The 18,991-nt window shown below is 41.3% G+C and overlaps 1 long non-coding RNA gene and 1 pseudogene across 26 annotated transcripts in view; one reads left to right on the top strand and one right to left on the bottom strand.

The window, feature by feature from the left end:
- LOC147348293 (uncharacterized) overlaps positions 1 to 18,991 on the top strand; it is a 360,187-nt gene that overhangs the window by 136,115 nt on the left and 205,081 nt on the right. The gene's annotated exons all lie outside the window — the stretch shown is intronic.
- Positions 4,327 to 7,640, bottom strand: LOC147348295 (mediator of RNA polymerase II transcription subunit 28 pseudogene; annotated as a pseudogene). The gene has a single exon (XR_015151363.1). The product of XR_015151363.1 is annotated as a mediator of RNA polymerase II transcription subunit 28 pseudogene (transcript).

Below are 18,991 nucleotides of genomic sequence, written 5' to 3'. Positions count from 1 at the left end.
CATTTTTACTCAGAAGAATTTATATGTGTGTAAGTAGTGTTTTTCTGAAAATAAATGATTTTCTGACTTTTCTTTCCCCCCAGCAGTATTAGAGATCCTGTTCACCTGACTAGTAATAACATTTGTTTTTATTTAACCAAGCAATGACATTCATTTTTATTTGACCAATGAATTCTCTTCTTTACTTATATCTCCTAAACAGAATCCACTTTGTTCATGAGAACAGCGGTGGCAGAGTTCCTATTCACTTTTCTGCTATTTGACAGTCATAAAATGTACAGGCTTTAGAATTTAAGGAAGTGGGGCAAGCATCCCTGCTCTGCCCCTTGATTCTCTGCCCCTTGATTAGCTGTGTGTTTTTTAACAAGTCATTTCTCCTCTCTCTGTCTGTTTTTTCTTTTGTAAATCACAGTTAATAATAGACTTTTTCTTGTAAGACTGTTCTGGATATGGAAACAGATAATCCAGGGAGAGCATTAAGCACAGTTTCAACAACAAAGAAATCTTCCTGAAACATCAGCCAAGCCACATCAGGCAACTGGCCTGTGTATAAAGGAAATGCTGAGTACAGAGTAGATGCTTATGAAATTATTTCTGACTGATAAAGAGGGTAAAGGGAGGGTAACCCTGTCACGTGAGAGCTCTCAGAGAACACAGTGGAGGAAGCTGACTTAATAGCGACTGAGTGTGATGGAGCAGATTAGGTACCCCGTGCAATCTTATGGAACCAAGAATATCACTTCTGCTGCCTTTTGGCTCTGCCCCTGCTGAGAGATAGGGTCTTAGCTAATAACTCACATCCTTCTCTTCTCTCTGAAAGCCCATTTCCTGAGCAAATGCATGCTTTGGAGAGGTGGTTAGCAAATAACCCAGATCCCAGGTTTAATGGACAATTTCTTTCAGGTGAAATTGAAGGGTAGAGCATCATTTTCTGTCTCTCCTTCTCACCACTCCCCGCCCCCCCAACCCAATAACTTATCTTATAGTTTTTAATGTCCTAATGGTGCAAGAAATCCCAATCCCATTCAACACGAGAGCTTACTACATCTATACTGTGGGCATCCTTTTTTTTTTTTTTTTAATCCTACTTTTGCTTTCTAACCACTTTCATTTTGCAGACAAAGACTCCTTTGCCAAAGGCAGGATAAATAAACTCAGACACATCCTGTCTCTTTCACATCTTTGTTTATCCATAAACTGTCAAAGATACAGATGAAAATCCACTGAAGTGTGCAACGAAGCGGTTAGACAAAGGCCAAATGAGACTGGTGCACAGAAGCTTGATGTCAGGGAAGATATTATCTAAAATGATACCAAGCCAGCTCGGTATGGTGATGTGAATAAATATTAAAGTTACCAACAAAAGATGACCAACTAATTCAGTTAAGAATGGTCTCAATTTGTGTAAAAAAGTAATCATGAAAAAAATCAATGTGGGAACACATCTATATAGTTAGTGGGAAAGTGATTGCACTGCTGCTGCTAAGTCACTTCAGTCGTGTCCGACTCTGTGCGACCCCATAGACGGCAGCCCACCAGGCTCCCTCGTCCCTGGTATTCTCCAGGCAAGAACACTGGAATGGGTTGTCATTTCCTTCTCCAATGCAAGAAAGTGAAAAGTGAAAGTGAAGTCGCTCAGTCATGTCCGACTTTTAGTGACCCCATGGACTGCAGCCTACCAGGCTCTTCCATCCATGGGATTTTCTATTGGAATCTTAATAACTGTGAGATAAGTTAGCTGAGAGGTGGGGGAAAGGTGAGGAGAAGGAGAAAAGCTTAGGGGTTGAGTATAAACTTAAATATGAGAATGGATTTGAAATCTGGCTCCTCGTTTAACTGGGTGACACTTCAAACCTCACTTTCCTCATGTGTAGATGGGATAAATTAGTATGTATCTCAGAGGATTATGGGAGAAGGCAATGGCACCCCACTCCAGTACTCTTGCCTGGAAAATCCCATGGACAGAGGAGCCTCGTGCGCTGCAGTCCATGGGGTCGTTAGAGGTCGGACACGACTGAGCGACTTCACTCTCCCTTTTCACTTTCCTGCATTGGAGAAGGAAATGACAACCCGCTCCAGTGTTCTTGCCTGGAGAATCCCAGGGATGGGGGAGCCTGGTGGGCTGCCATCTATGGGGTCGCACAGAGTCGGACACGACTGATGTGACTTAGAAGCAGCAGAGGATTATCTTTAAAAGATTTGCTAAGATAAAATATAAAAGTGCTTGGTAATGCTTAGCTCAGACAGACATCGAATTAAAAGAGTCGGCAGTTATCTTTAATATGTTAATAAGGAGTGTGAATTAAAGGGCACATAGCATGCAGTGTTGTGCCATTTTTCTGCCATAAAACCTCCTATTCCAGCGCATCCAGTGAGGTTAATGTTCTGCAGAAAACAGTGTGGGAAAAGCTGCCTTAAACAAGCAAACTGAAGACTTAGGTTGGATAGGTGGGTTCTCGTTAGAAATTGAACAGTTTTAAAGTGGTACTTGTGGCTATTTCTGTAACATTTGGGGCATCATGTTAGGGGTCAGGAAGATCTTCATGCTGCCCTCATTTCTATGGAAAATCAGATTTCATTTCCATCATGCCTACTAACAGTAGCTTTCTGAGACCCAATGAAAAACAAGAACCGCCTGTTCAAACTGGTTGCAAGATTTGCAAAGCAGTTTTCTTTTTTGATCCCTACCAGGGCAGCGGGCCTGGGTCCATTTCCCCTTGTGTCCCATGAACACAGAAGCCATCACCTCACCTCCCTCGGGCAGGTGCTGTGAACCTGGAAGAAGCATCTGGACCCTCTCTGGAGAAGAGTAAAGTACACGCAAGATTGTGGATGTTTTATGATCTGCAAGAGATGGATCATCCAAGGCTCAGGCTTGCAGCTTGATTTTTCTCTTTTTAACACAGAAGTTCAGCAGTGAAACTCATTTTCCACAACTCCCCAAGTGGTTTTGCAATAAATCTGTGAATTTAATCAGCCTCTTCTGTTGAGGCAATCTTCCCTAATTGGGTATTTGTGGGGAACAATAGACATGATGACAAAAAGACTTCATCTCTGGAAAAGAGGCCAGAGTCTCATCAGTAACACTGATAATAAAGCTCCCACCCCCAGCCAAAGAAACGCCAACACTGGCCTCCAGTGACACCCTTGGCACCAGATTCACTGGTTCCAGGTCATATTTGCTTTCTAGACCACCATCTCATTCTCCTCCTTCCTGTCGCCAATAACAAGAAAATGAAAATTCTGAAATGAAAACTGAGCATCATCTCCAGCACCACATAGGCCAGTAACTAAGTGGACTACTAAGTTGATTTCAAGTTTCCCAGAAGATTGCAATAGAGTAATGCGGAACTGCAATGAGAACTGAGAACAAAGCTAACACAGAATCTGAACAACACAGTCTTGTTTCCTTTCTCTTTCTCTAACTGGGGATTCCCACTCATCTCTGCCAGTCCTGGCAGTAATGTTGGGGGTTGGAAGGGCCTCGGGCAGCAATGTCACACACAGAGCTGTTGGCTATCCATTGGCAAAGCAAACTATTAAAAAAAAAAAAAAAAAAAGCAGGGATGTTGAGCTAGGTGCCTCATGTTCCCTAATTATTGGACAAATACAATCTCCAGATTGGCTGGTATCTGGCCTGCATAGGTCAGGAGTTGGGAGACAGTGATTCTAGTAATGGAGGCAGGCCTGTCAGGGCTACTCAGCCCATTTGAAGAGGATGGAGAGGAAGGGCAGATACAACATAGCTTTTTCCATGCTGGAAAATGAGAGAAGCAAAGCGTGGTAATGAATTAGAAGTGGAGCAACGGGAAGAATTTCACAAAGATGCCATCTGTCCCACCTCCATGCAGCTGAGCCTGACATTCTGGCATCCTCTTGGTTCTCTGCCTATGAGAGCATCCTGACACTCAGCCACTCCACCTCTCAAGGCTGTTGGAGGTCAAGAGAGCACGTGGGTGATAAACACAGAAACTCACCTCTGGTCAGTAGACACAGGACAAAAACGGGAGGAAGAACTCTGAAAAAAATGCCATCTTCCCAGCCAATTGGACCCAAATACAAAAGAGCCAGTGTGCTTCAACTCCTGTAGCTGCAGGCCCTCACTGCTGCGTGAATAGGGGCACTGATGGGGCAGAAATGCAATAAAATCCCAGGTGCCCTCATTTCAGTCTTGAGTTGTGGTTTCTCTGCTTCCTCCCACTGGCCAGCTTCAGCATGAATTGCTCCCAAAACCAACAGTGAAATTTAACCTCCATTCCTTGCAGGAAAAGAAGAAATCCTCGTCTCTTCCGGGAATTTTCTTTTGGTGTAAATCTTGCAGGCTCTGGCATGCCTCTCATATACACATACGCGTGCGGGGGGGTGAGTTGGGGGGGTGGGTTCCAGATGATCTTTCTTTGTAGAAAAGGGCTCTCAACAAGGTGTGGTCTTTGGACAGAAAGGATCAGCATCACCTAAGAACTCATTATAGATGCAAATACTTGGTCTCACCCAGTCCACTGAATTCAAAGCTCTGAGGATTGGACCCAGCAGTCCAATGAACACTTAATTCTGAGAACCACTATACAGGCTGATCATTTCTCCACAATTCCTATTTTTATATCTGTGTCTTTGGTCCTCCTGTTTTCATTTGATATGCTTCTTTCTTTCCAGCTTGGCAGGCTCCTAGTCAGTCTTTGTGAAGTGAAAAGTGAAAGTGAAGTCGCTCAGTCGTGTCCGACTCTTAGCGACCCCATGGACTGCAGCCTACCAGGCTCCTCCGTCCATGGGATTTTCCAGGCAAGAGTACTGGAGTAGGGTGCCGTTGCCTTCTCCTAACAGTCTTAAACTTTGCTAAAGACAATATACTTGGTTTACCACAGCAATAAGCATTTTATAAAGTACTCAAGAAATAACACTTATAAAAATAGGAGGAAAATTTTAGGTGAGAGCACAAAACGAAAATCGCCTCATTCTCTGGCAAAGAGCTCTCCCAAAATGTCAAGTCTACAAGAAGAGATGTTTAGCAAAACAGTGTTTTGGCTGACTCAGGCACCAGCGAGTGTTCAGGTGGCCTTTCCTCAGGTTTGCTTCATCGGTGCACGGGTATTTGCAGGCGCCTGCTCAAGGTAGGCCAGGGCGCCCTGGGGGATGTCGGCTGGCTTTTTGTGCTGCATGTTGATGTCCTCCAGCACCTGCTGCCAATGTCTTAGTTTTGTCAAGTGCTTCTGGACCAGAGCATCCTCTCGCTGTAATTCATTCCTCAGTTCTGAGACATCCTCTTTGATAACCTGCTCTGGTTTCTGGACAGATAACTGCAATCTTTTTTGTAGGAAAAAACATTCTGTCTGTCTTGCAATATCCAGGAATTTCTGGATACACTGGTCAACACCAGTTCGAATTTCTTCCTGATCTGTACCATTGACATAATTTTGACTCACCAGAGAAGCAAAGCAAGCTTTGAAATATGACTCCAACTTGTCCACCAAAATACTGTTAGAAGTTCTTGGATCGCCTGGCATGGCCTGAAGAAGCGAAGCCTGGCCCAGGAGCCCCGATGGAGGTTGCGGAGGTCTGAGTGGCTGTCCAGAGAACATGCCTCCCAATGGAGCTGAAAGTCAGTTTTTAAAGGCCTCCAAATAATACTCTATTCTATTTGTAAGCCTCTCCTGACACCATCTTCTCCACTAAGCAAAACCAACTGCCTTGTGTTCTGACAACACTTTAGGCAGCCACTAATATATTATATTGCAATCATCTTGTATGTGTTTTCCATACCAGGCTGAGAGGACAGGAAAATGTCTAATTCAGCAAACAGTTTATACAAAGTATCCAAGCCTCTCATTGTGTTAGCTCTGGTGATGTCAACATAAAATAATGAAAAGCTTAATTAAAAAGTGAGACTGCCTCATTTATACAACTCATTTTTGCATGCCATTTGCATGAGATTGCAAATTCCAGGCTTAAAGTCTTACCTCTGACACATGTTACTTATGTAACCCATAATTGTGCTCAAACTATTTCACATTATTTAATCTCATTCACAGGCTTCCCTTATGGCTCAGCTGGTAAAGAATCTGCCCACAGTGCAGGAGACTTGGGTTCGATGCCTGGGTTGGGAAGATCCCTTGGAGAAGGGAAAGGTTACCTACTTCAGTATTCTGACCTAGAGAATTCCATGGCCTGTACAGTCCATAGGGTCACAAAGAGTCGGACACGACTGAGTAACTTTCACACATAATCTCATTCATAGTAAGGAAACGTTGGTAGTACTTTGTGCTAATAGGTGAATGAATTAGAAATATGCATACAGTGTTCAGCCACAGTACCTGACCAGAGGAAGTACTCAGTGAATGCTTGTTGTTATTGCTAATTACAATAATATCAACATTAGCAGTGTCGCCATCATCATCATTATCATATCACTAACAACCTGCACGGCACCTGGTATACAAAGTATGAACATAAATGTGAGAATTTGAAAAAGGTCAAAGCTCAAGGCTGATCTACTGTCTACACTTCATGGGGTACTTGACACCATAAACAAATTTGACTTTAAGGAAGATGTTTCAGATATTCAAAAAGATACAGAGAACTTTCAGAAATAGCATATCCATGACATTTGTGGCTGCTGAGCTGCCCTTAGCTTTCAAGTTAGTTTCACAGCTCCCTCCTGGTGTCCTCACTCTTTATCTACCCATAAACCCCAAAGGACCAAAGGAAGATACCCATCACATCAGTCTAGACTTTCAACTGCTCAAACATTCGACAGACATCTTGAGGCTGCTATTCTCTCTACTACAATTTAGGGATTGTTTCTGCCTGGCACCAAGAGCTCTGTGGATTGAAACTCCTTTCCCTGATTCCCCATCAATCTCTCTGACATTGCTTCTCTGATAAAGCAGCCCACGTACCATGGTATGGAGGTGGATTCTTGGGAAAGGGTCTCATTGCCATGTTAATCCTCTTCCTAAACTGGTTGGAGCCAATAATGATGTGTCTGGACAGCAGACAGAGTTTATTTCAATAGTAAATGTGTAGCAGAGGCACCGATGGCTTTCAAAAGATGAAAAATGCTAAAATAGTGAATGGGAAAAATGAAACAGTAGACTTTATATGGAAAGAGACTTTTTTTTAACCAGGACTTCAAGAACCACAACTGTTTTTTGACAATTAATTTTTAAAGTCACCTAGCTCCTTCTTTTCCTTTTCTTATGTTCCCTTGCCCTTGCCCCATTTCTTCTTTTGTCTTCCTATCAGCATATTCAGGGTCACGGAAATCTACCAAGTCAGATACGAGCATTGCCTACATGCCACATGCATTATGGTACACAATCTCCTTTAATCCCCACAAAAGCTCACTAAGGACTATTACATATAATTTTTTTAAAATAAGGAAAATGAGGGAATTCCCTGGTGGTCTAGTGGTTAGGACTCCACACTTTTACTACCAAGAGCCTGAGGAACTAAGATCCCGCAAGCTGTGTGGTGTAGCAAAAATAATAATAATAAAAAGTATGGAAAAAGAGAATCAAATAGTAAAGTACAATTTTCTCAAGGAGGCATAGCTAGCAAGTATGAGAACCAATATTCTTGGTTCTGAGCTAGATGATTCCAAAGCCGAGGTTATTTGTATTACACTGGGCTTGGTTGCTAAATGCCTTCTTCCAAGTGACCCATGATAACTACATTTTGTGCATCTGCTGCTGCTGCTGCTGCTAAGTCGCTTCAGTCGTGTCTGACTCTGTGCGACCCCATAGACGGAAGCCCACCAGGCTCCCCCATCCCTGGGATTCTCCAGGCAAGAACACTGGAGTGGGTTGCCATTTCCTTCTCCAATGCATGAAAGTGAAAAGTGAAAGTGAAGTAGCTCAGTCGTGTCTGACTCTGTGCGACCCCATGGACTGTAGCCCACCAGGCTCCTCCATCTATGGGATTTTCCAGGCAAGAGTACTGGAGTGGGTTGCCATTGCCTTCTCCATGTGCATCTACTGATGGGGAAAAGGACCCCATTTGGACCCCTTGGCCCACCTCATTAGACTAGACCATCAGGACAACTGTTATTTAAGCATGGTTCTCTAAATTATACCCTAACTCTAATCAGCTTTTTCTCAACAATGCCTGTGACCCTAGGGGAGGGAACACGATGACCACAGGCACAGACTCACTCTAGGGGTTCAGTCTACAGATTTAGCAGCTACATTATTTCTTGAAGCAGAGAAACAAGGTATTTCTGTATCTTACCAATATCTGTAGGAGTCAGAAGGCAGAGAGACAGAGAGAGCAAAGTCCTGGGCAAGTAAGAAGCTATGGAAGGACACACGGCAGCAAATTCAAATGTGATTTGGCAACCATCAGCTCTCGGACTCAGGACCCGACAAGCTCACTCCACTGATAGGAGAGGGGACCCAACTGAGTGAAACGTGATTGTTTCTGACCAGCCCATTTCTTCCCTTGGGAGAAGAGGACACCATAGCAAAGGGAATTTCAAAATTGGGTCCCATAAAATGTAAAGGAATGAACACAGGCAAATGAATCATTCACTGAATCTCTTTGAGTTCTTGCATATTATTAAAAAATGATGGGTGGGTTTGACTATTCAAAAATGGGGATACATTCTAAATATGATACCTTTTTCATAAAAAAAAAGCTAGGCTGTAATTTTTCCAGGGGTCAGACGGGTACCATGCATATTTTTATAATCTCTTTGGGGTGCTGGAGTGGGACTGGTTTGGTGCTATTAAAGGAGAAAGAATTTTGACATGTAGTTTTCTCTCCTTTTTCTGAGGTTGTGGTGGACAAGCACGCACTCAGATTTTGCAACTCTAACTAAAATGACACCCCTACTTCATGGTTTGGGGCTGTTTTTCCAAGAGTGGGCACAGATGGTGTTTCTGTCTCCTCCAGAGAATATTTTAGGATATAAAGTCTCTGAAATAAATTATTCAACTGAGGTCAAAATAGTCTTCTGGAAAAAATCATATATGAATAGGAAATAAGAACAACCTGGCTGAGGCTGAAAAAAAATGCATCTGGTTTTTAGAAATGGTAATATTTGTAATAATGTTTGTATTGGGAATGTAATGAGACATGGATTGTGGAAGAGGAGGGCAGCTTTACTTGGGAAATTTAGTTGACTGTCTGTTCTTTCATCCCCTCCCCTCCTTAACTCCCCTCCTCCCCTTTCACTTTTCTTCCCTCATTTTCCCTCCTCTCTCCCCCTCCTCCTTCTGATTCTCCACCCCCATCCCCCAACACACACACAGGGATTGGTGAAGAGTAGACAGAGGTCTTTATTTCTAAAACTTTGATGAGCATATGAATGTCCTGGAGATTCTGTTCAGCTTTAGATTCTGTAGGTCTGGTTTGAGAGTCCAAACAAGCTTCCAGATTAGGGCTTCTTTCCTAGACTGCAGATCATACTTAGAGTAACATGTGCTAGAGGAAGTTTTATCATTACAAATACATGGTAGAGTGGAGTAACACTATGATTTGCTAGGCTAGTAAATGAATTCTTTCACTCATTCCTTCAATCAGTATTTAATGAAAACTGCTCTGTGCTGGGGCGTGTGCCTGGTATTGGGGGATAAAAATGATGAGTCTAACAGACACTACCCCTTTGTTAAGACCCTAGTACATATGACCAACATTAATCTGATAATCACATACTGAAATTTAATACTGCACCTATATTAAGTCCAAAGAAGAAGTGCAGGGGTGATGAGATCTTAAAATGTGGTGTCTTTATTAGAGGGTCAGAAAAGGCTTCCCTGAGGAAGTGATATTGAGTTGAGTAATGAATAATAAGAGTCATTATTATTATCAAAGAAAGAAGTCACCCATTACTGAACACTTACACTGGGCTGGTACCTTACTATCTCCATGCATTATCTCACTGAATCCTCACAGCAACCTTGTAAGGTAGGTGCTACAAAGATCATGGCATCCAATCCCATCACTTCATGGGAAATAGATGGGGAAACAGTGGAAACAGCGTCAGACTTTATTGTTTTGGGCTCCAAAATCATTGCAGATGGTAACTGCAGCCATGAAATTAAAAGACGCTTACTCCTTGGAAGGAAAGTTATGACAAACCTAGATAGCATATTCAGAAGCAGAGACATTACTTTGCCAACAAAGGTTCGTCTAGTCAAGGCTATGGTTTTTCCTGTGGTCGTGTATGGATGTGAGAGTTGGACTGTGAAGAAGGCTGAGGGCCGAAGAATTGATGCTTTTGAACTGTGGTGTTGGAGAAGACTCTTGCGAGTCCCTTGGACTGCAAGGAGATCCAACCAGTGCATTCTGAAGGAGATCAGCCTGGGATTTCTTTGGAAGGAATGATGCTAAAGCTGAAACTCCAGTACTTTGGCCACCTCATGCGAAGAGTTGACTCATTGGAAAAGACCCTGATGCTGGGAGGGATTGGGGGCAAGAGGAGAAGGGGACGACAGAGGATGAGATGGCTGGATGGCATCACTGACTCGATGGGTGTGAGTCTCAGTGAAGTCCGGGAATTGGTGATGGTCAGGAAGGCCTGGCGTGCTGCAATTCATGGGGTCGCAAAGAGTCGGACATGACTGAGCGACTGATCTGATCTGATGATTATCCAGATTCACAGAAGAGAGGCCTGAGGCTCAGAGAACCTGTAGAGGTCACACAGCTAGCACAGAGCTAATCATGACTCCAATGCAGATAACACATAGTCTCAATGACTCCACTGCTTCCGTTTATCACCTAGGACAATAACTACGAAGATCACTGAATCAACTGAATCTAATGAATTGGCCTTTGCTCTTTGTTGTATTTAAAAACAGCCACAGTGAGATCTGTTCTGCTCTTGCTGATACAATGTCACAGGGAGAGCTCTGAGCAGGAATCAGAAAACAGGATTTGGCATTCTAGCTTTGCCAATAATAGGCTATGGGTTTAGGCAACAGCCATGACAGCTGCCGCTTTTCAAGTACCTACTGTATGCCTGAGATGTTGCCAGGAGCTTAACATATGATTATCCCAAATTTTCAAGATAATTTTTGTCAGATCACAGTTGTGTATTAATGTCTGCGTTTTATAGGTGAGGAAACTGAAGGAGAAGTTAAAGCGTCATAATTTTAACAGTTAGGACAGGGATGGGAGAGATTGTTCAATGGTTCTCAAAGCTTTCTGGAGAACATCATGTCTAAGGCCTTTTGAGGGGGATCAAAACTCTTTGTATACTAACATGTAGATATTAGTTAACTATCTTTTAATACTGTATTGACATTTGCAGTAATGATTCAAAAGCAATGGTGAAAAAAGTTGTTGGTGTCTTAGCAAAACATAGGGCCATGCTTCACTGTATGAAGGGAGCTTAGCTCCCCAACCAAGAATTAAACTGGCGCCCCCTGCACAGTGAAGTGAACTTTAACCACTGGACCACCAGGGAAAGCCTCCAAATAATTTTTTATTAGTGATGTTAATTGTGTAAGTTTAAGTAACATTTTTCCCTCAAGGTGTATGAGTGCTTTTGATAAATATACTCACAATAAATCAACAAAGTTTCAGAAGATCAAAACGTAACTCTACTGGAAGCTAATGTCTAGAAATATGTGCTATGTCAATAATCAAAAAGACCCCTGGTATGATAACCTGAAAGTATATCTTGCCAGTAATATAATTGTTGAGCTTTCAGGAAAAAATTAGAATTTTTGTAAACTTGTACCTACCGCCATCAGCTTGTTAACTTTCCAATTTCTAAAGTACCACCCCCACCTTTTTAAATGAGAGTTGTGACATTAATGAACCTTTAAAACAAAAGATCTGCAAAAGTCAGTGCACTAGGTACCTTCCAAATGTCCAATGCATAATGGTTTTGTTTGTTTTAGATGCATGGGTAAAAGAACCACTTGAAATACAAAACGGACTCGTGGATTTTACTATAACAAAGTCTGAAAAGTCAGTCAATACCGTTTCAGATTCCACATTACAACTAAATTGACGAAAATAATACTTGTCAAATTTTGTGTACTATCAAAGAACAACTATAGTTATATGAGAAAGCTGTTAAACTATTCCCTTCTTTCCCAATTGTGTATCCGTGTGAAGCTGGATTTCCTTTATATACTTCAATCAAAACAACATGTAGTAGATTGAAGGCAGAAGCAAATATGATCAAACTGTCTGCTATTAATTGGACATTAAATGTCATATAATGTTACTCTTTTTGCCAAACATCTTCTATTTTGAAAAATATAATTATTTCTCTTAATATATTTATGTTAACATATAATGAATTTATTGATATTATTTTAAAATGAATTAAAGAAGAAATATTTAAAAAATTGTCTTAGTTTTGATTTTGAATACAATAAACATCTATAGGCACAATGCACATAAGCAAAGTTCTGTGGGATCCTTAACACTTTTTCTGTGGGTATAAAGAGGTCCAGAATGAAAGGACACTTGGTGTAAGAAGACAGATTCCGGGACGAGATCTTCCTGGCCTCACCAATATCTTGTAAGAGATAAAGAATCTGGGGAAAGTCATTCCCATTCTCTCTGCCTTATTTTCCCATCTATATCATGCAGATGAAAACAGTAGTTCCTATCTCCTTGTGAACGCTAAACTAGTTAATAAGGATATACTCTAAGAACATTTTCTGTAGATATTAGCTCTTGTCTGATTTCAGAGCCAGTGTTCTTCCCATTAGATACACTTTTCTGAGTATCATCTTCCTTATTTCTGATCTTTATTTTTAAAGTCCCTCAGCTTACCCATTGCAAGCCTTTGCAAATATATTCCCTGATGATTAAAAACATAATAGTGCAGCATTCTAGCTAGAAGTGATGCCAGCTTAGAAAACATGCTATTTAGTCTTTGAGTGTAGTGTCTGGACAAAGGAAGTTATTTAAAGAGCATACCTAGATCTGCTATAGATTTAGAAATGCTCTTTGGATTTGAATTAAATATTTTTTTAGAATTGACTGATCAAGTATTTTGATTATGAAAGTAAGCAATGCCAACATTCCAACAGGCATAGAGTTGCATTCTGTTTTCAGCAAACAGAGCCACAGGACTCTTGGGGCACTGGAGCAGTGGTGTTGGAAACAGATGAAAGTTAATGATGGCAGTAATGCATATTTTAGGTGTGTCTATCAGAGAAGATACAAACAATGAATAAATAAAAATATACAGCATGTTAGCTGATACTAAGTACAATGAAGAGAAAACAGGGGGAGGGTAAGGATATATGATATGAATGTGGGCTGCATTTTCATGAGGGTAGGCAGGAAAGACTTCATTGCAGAGGTGATTTTGGAGTAAAACCTGAGGGAGTGATCCATATGGATATCTGGGCAAGAGAACGCCAGACAGAGGGAGTAGCAAGTGCAAAGACATAAGAGGAATATTCCTGGCATGTTACAGGGACAGCAAGGAGGCAAGTACAGCTGGAATTGAGTGGGCAAGGCAGGAGTAGAAGATGTGATCGGAGAGGTAAGGGGTGCCAGGCCACAAAGGGTCTTGTTGGCCTTTACACACTGACTTGGAAAGCCATTAAAGACTTTTGGGAAGATCAGTGAAATGCTTTGACCTTCATTTTGACAGATACAGAGAGTCTATACCTAGGATATTTTTGCAATAAATATGGCAAGAGAGACTGGTGACTCGGGTTACAGGGTAGCCATGGAGGTGGTGACATATGGGAAGATTTCAGATCTATTTTGAAACTAGAATCAACAAGATTTGCTGATGTATGGGATGTGTGATTTGACAAAAAGAACTGAATTAAGGATCACTCTAAACCTGAGTACCTGCTAGGATGGAATTTCCATAATTGAGACAAAGAAGACTTAGGAAAGAACAAGTTTGCTGGGAGCAGTAGGGAGAACAGAGATCAGGTTTGAATGTGTTAATTTTAGGATGCCTACTAGGTATCCAGATTTATTTAGATAATACTCAAGGATGATCCAAATCAGTAAAAACAACTGCTATATTGTTAGGAATTGCTGAAAAAAAATTTCGGGTGGCTGTATTTCTTTCCTGGAAAAAAAAAAAAAAACACCACCTGAAAAATTACATATAAGAGTTTCTCTTAAACATTATTCAGGTGCAGTTCCAGAACTGAACACCCTACCCCAGGTGCAGTCTTATTAAAGTTTTGGAAGAAAAGACTTATCTGTTTTGGAACACAATGCTTCTACCTCTACTTATGGAGCTAAAAATAGCTCTTACTTCCCAGTGTACAGGGATCTCTAACTGGCCTTCCACTTATGTCCAGGCTGAACTGACAAATGAATATTCAAGGCTCACCTGTCTACCACTCACACTGCATCTGGGTTTAGAATCATTTCAATTTTCTATAGTTCCTTTTGCTTTTTCCACCGACGTAACTCTCTCCACTGCCTCATTCCCCTCTTACTGATGCTGGTGTCGAGTTTGGCTGCCTGATTCATTGTCATTAATAGTGAAAACAGTACTTCCCAATTTAGTATCATCTGCAGATTTCATTAACATGCTGTTTGTATTTTTGTCCTAATATTTCCAAAGGATGTCCAATAACATAGATAATCACTTTACAATTAAAACAAATGAAAGGTCTTTTTTTTTTTTTTTTTTGAGGATGAAAAGGGACAGGCTTTATGTTGGTTTTTTTCAATAGCTCCTTTGCTCAGAAGATCAGAAAATACTCAAGAAAAAAGGAGCAGGTATAGATCTTTTTTTTAAGAGGATGCCAATCCATTTACGGGTTGGTAAGAATTGGCCAGAAGCCTAAGTGATGTTCCTCATCCACATTATACCACACATACTTTCTAAACAAAGACCAAGAGGAAACACACATTTCATAACCTAAAGTCTTTTAGCTTCATCAAATGCCAGAAAGCAAATGCAATGGCAGAATACAACACATTAATGTGTTTTGACATAATAATTGTGCCTGTTTCTTCTTAGTAAGCCAAGCTGAGGATTTCCAACCAAATAGAGGCAGGGTGGGGCTATCAAATTACAGATGTGCCCCAGACTTGTGAGGGGCATTTACTTAATGGACCATTTAAACACTTGTCTCCATGTCAGTGATGATACAAACATGACATCTCTGAGCTGGAGAGTCGCTCTTATGCGCACAGAACTTCATGAAGTCATGGGATAAGGCTTGAAGAGGAATTTTTAACTAGGAATACATTTCAAGGTTCAGTTGCATGCTGAAGACCGCAGAAAGAAATTCACTTTTAATGACTATGTGAATCCATGGAGCAGGGCCATTTTATTTCATTTCTGCATAGCTAGCTGAAAAGTGAAAGTTGCTCAGTTATGTCTGACTCTTTGCAATCCCAGGGACTGTAGCCCACCAGGCTCCTCTGTTCTTGGGATTTTCCAGGCAAGAATACTGGAGTGGGTTGCCATTTACTCTTCCAGGGGATCTTCCTGACTCAGGGATTAAACTAGCATCTCTTGTGTCTCCTGCACTGGCAGGCAGATTCTTTACCACTGAACAATCTGGGAAGCCCACATAGACGTAGTATTTTAAGTACACCTTTATTAAAAGTATCAACATATAAATGGACTTGTGTGATTCAAACCCCATATTGTTCAGGGGTCAACTGTTCTGTTACTTCCCCCAAAGAAAGGGAGGACTGTTTGGAGAATCCAAAACAACAAAAGCAACTCCTGTGTCTCCTGCTTTGCAGGCAGATTCTTTACCATTTGAGCCACCATGTAAGCCCAAAGAGAAGCTTTATTTTTCTCATCTCAGAGCTGAGAGACATCTTTTTTTTAATAATTTTAATTAATTTTTTAATCGAAGGATAATTGCTTTACAGAATTTTGTTGTTTTCTGTTAAACCTCAATATGAATCAGCCATAGGAATACATATATCCCCTCCCTTTTGAACCTCCCTCCCATTTCCCTCCCCATGCCATCGCTCTAGGTTGATATAGAACCCCTGTTTGAATTTCCTGAGCCATACAGCAAATTCCCGTTGGCTATCTATTTTACATATGGTAATGTAAGTTTCCATGTTAAGAGAGACATCTTTTTAATGCTTTTAGAATGACTGTCTCCAACTCTTCTTGATAATGTTTGTTTTGTTTCTCTCAACTGGAATATTCCTTCTAGCCTAGGTAATTCCCATCCTAAGAAGTTTTTGGTTAAGTATGACATTTTGTTTTTATTTGTTTGCTTTGGTTGCTTGGAAAAGAAATCAAATTAGGTAACTTTACTCAAAAGATGAGGATCTAGTATACAGATGCAATGGTGTTATAATGGAATGATAAGCAGAAATGCAGAGAGGGCTCAGAAAAGACTAAAAAGAGTGAACTTGAGGGAGAGCAGAAAGCAGGCAGTACACTCACTCCATCTTTGTTTGTATATGCACATTTGACTTCATTTTTTAAAAATTTGGTCTCAGCAAAAACTCATCTCTGCTCCTCATTCCACATGGTGGAGGAAAGATGCCCACCCACACCTCCCAAGGCCACATGTTGTAGTTCCAGGCATGGATGCCTGGATGGGAGGACATAAACAATCTCATTCTCTAGCTCTTTGCTCTAATTTCAAATCCCTAGACAAACTGACCTAGTTCACCTCAGGCTCTCACTCCTGGTCCTTTTGGCTGCGAAATTCCAGCAGGGCTGCTGTCAGTCCATTCCTTTAAGTCAGATGAAAACTAAAGGAATGGTCATCGCAGCTCAGAAACTCCAAAAAGTATCTACAACTGTAGGAGTGCTCAGGGCCAGATGAATTTGCAAAAGGGAAAACAACAGGGCACGAAAAAGCAAAAGCCTAATTCTTATTTTTCCTGCAGAGTAAGGAACAATATTCCAAACATTCCCTGCACCCCTCCCCAAAGAAACTGTCAAATGATCCTCAGGAGCAACTTAGCAGACGGATTGGGAAAAAAAAAAAAAAAAATCAACAGGCTCATCATAAGTTTTTAACACCTTGAAAACATTAGGCGTGGGCCTTGCCATCTCATGCATTATGCAACCACAAAGCATCTTCCCTCTGACTGGGTTATGTGCTTTGTGGTTGAATAATGTGTTTGCTGAAGACAGAAATTTCCCTCTGACTGGGTTATGTGTTGGAGAAGAAGGGAAAGTTCTGTCTTCAGCAAACACATTTCAAGGACTGTCTTAAAACAAAAGGCAAGGGTGTGAGACCTGATCATCTTCTTGATTTGAGTTTTAGGATTTTGGCACATGGACAAACCTCAGTTTGTAAGGATTCCATTTAATTAGTTCAGTGAATGTTTTCTGAGCACTTCCAGTCTACCAGATGCTCTGTGAGGCACTTAGAGTTAGGCTACTTTTATGATGCAAGTATCTGAAAACATAACCTATCAGCTCATATACTTGGAAAGCCCAGAGTAGCCCTGGCTAAGTAAACCAAGTGGTTCAAGCAAACATCAGAATCCGAGAACTGTGCTGGATAATTCCTTTTCTCTCCCCAGATCCACTCCACTCTGCCTGTGTTCTAGGAGGCTGGCATATAGAGGTTTGATTAACTGATTTTCTTCCTGGGAATGGTGGGCTCAACAAAATAAACCAAAAAGAAATGCAGAGGAAAAAAAGTAAATTGGAGTTTTATTCCCCCAGATTTCCTTCCTGTAGAGATGTCACAGCTCTTGACAGACAACAGACTTCTCTACCCACCTCCTATTCTATCCCCCCCTTCCTTTCTCTCTTTCTCTTCTTTCTGCTCTTCAGGCTGGGAAGTGTGCACAGCACCCTGACCTTTACTGTCTTAGTTCATTTGAGCTGCTATAACAAAGTACTTTAGACTGCATGGCTTATAAACAAAAGAATATGTTTCTCATAGTTTTGGAGGCTGGGAAGTCCAAAATCTAGATGCCAGCAGAGCTGATGTGTGGTGAGGGTTTACTGGTTCACAGATGGACATCTTTGTGTTATGTCCTCACATGGTGGAAGAAGCAAAGGATCTCTCTGGAGCCTCTTTTGTTTGGACCCTAATCCCATTGGTGAGGGCTTCACCTTCATGACCTAAGCACTACCTAAAGGCCCCGCCCCCAAGTATTATCATATTGAGCATTAGATTTTCAACATATGAATTTAGGAGGATACACACATTCAGTCTACAGCACTAGCACAATGGTATGGCAAAACACCCTGTAGAATCTCTCTACTCTGTCCACACCTTTGTTAATGGCTTCTTTGTTAATCTCTCTTTAAATTCCCCAATTTGACTACACTGTGATTCTCCTCGTGGAGCCCTGACTAGCCCTGACATCAAGAATAAGTTCGAGCGCTTCCCTGGTGGCTCAGTGGTAAAGTATCCACCTGCCAATGCAGGAGACATGGGTTTGATTCCTGATCCGGAAAGATCCCACGTGCTGTGGAGCAACTAAGTCCATGCACCACACCACTGTGTGCTCTAAGCCCAGGAACCACAACTCTAAGTCCACGTGCTGCAACTCCTGAAGCCAGTGTGCCCTAGAGCCTGTGCTCCGCAACAGCAAAAGCCACTGCAATGAGAGACCGGCGCCCTGCAACTACAGAGCAGCCCCTGCATCCACAGCCGGAGAAAAGACCAAGCGGCAACGACAACTCAGCACAGCCAAAGATAAAATAAACAAATTCAACTGTAAAAAGTTAGATGGGAAGTATTTTTTTTTAAAAAGTAAAATTATTCAAAGGGACAAAATGAGGAAATAGGTCCAAAGGAGTGGTGTCTTTGAATTGGATCACTTTTATAACATCCAGGACCAACCAACTGCAAGCAAACAACTAAGCTGAATCATAAGAAACTGCTATCCTCCCACATTTTATGACACACGAAAGGCACTGTCCTATGGTTCAACTAACAAATAAGTCTTGCTGTTTTTTAAGAGAACATGATCTTCATTTATATCCTGGTTCTTTGAGAACGATTTCTCCTACTTTAGTGGTAAATGATACATTTTTCTCTGTTGGCTCCTCTAACTAAATATCTGATAGATGTGCACACAAATTTGGTCACCATATTTAATTTTTTTTTTTTTTACTTTTACAACCTTTTGATTTTATTTATTTTTTTTAAAT

The sequence above is a fragment of the Bos grunniens genome, chromosome 22 (assembly GCF_055505025.1).
Source record: "Bos grunniens cultivar Pamir isolate PY7600 chromosome 22, Bosgru_T2T1.0, whole genome shotgun sequence".
Classification (NCBI taxonomy): Eukaryota; Metazoa; Chordata; class Mammalia; order Artiodactyla; family Bovidae; genus Bos; species Bos grunniens.
Note: the sequence above shows the minus strand (reverse complement) of the source record. Positions and strands in the feature narration are given on the sequence as shown.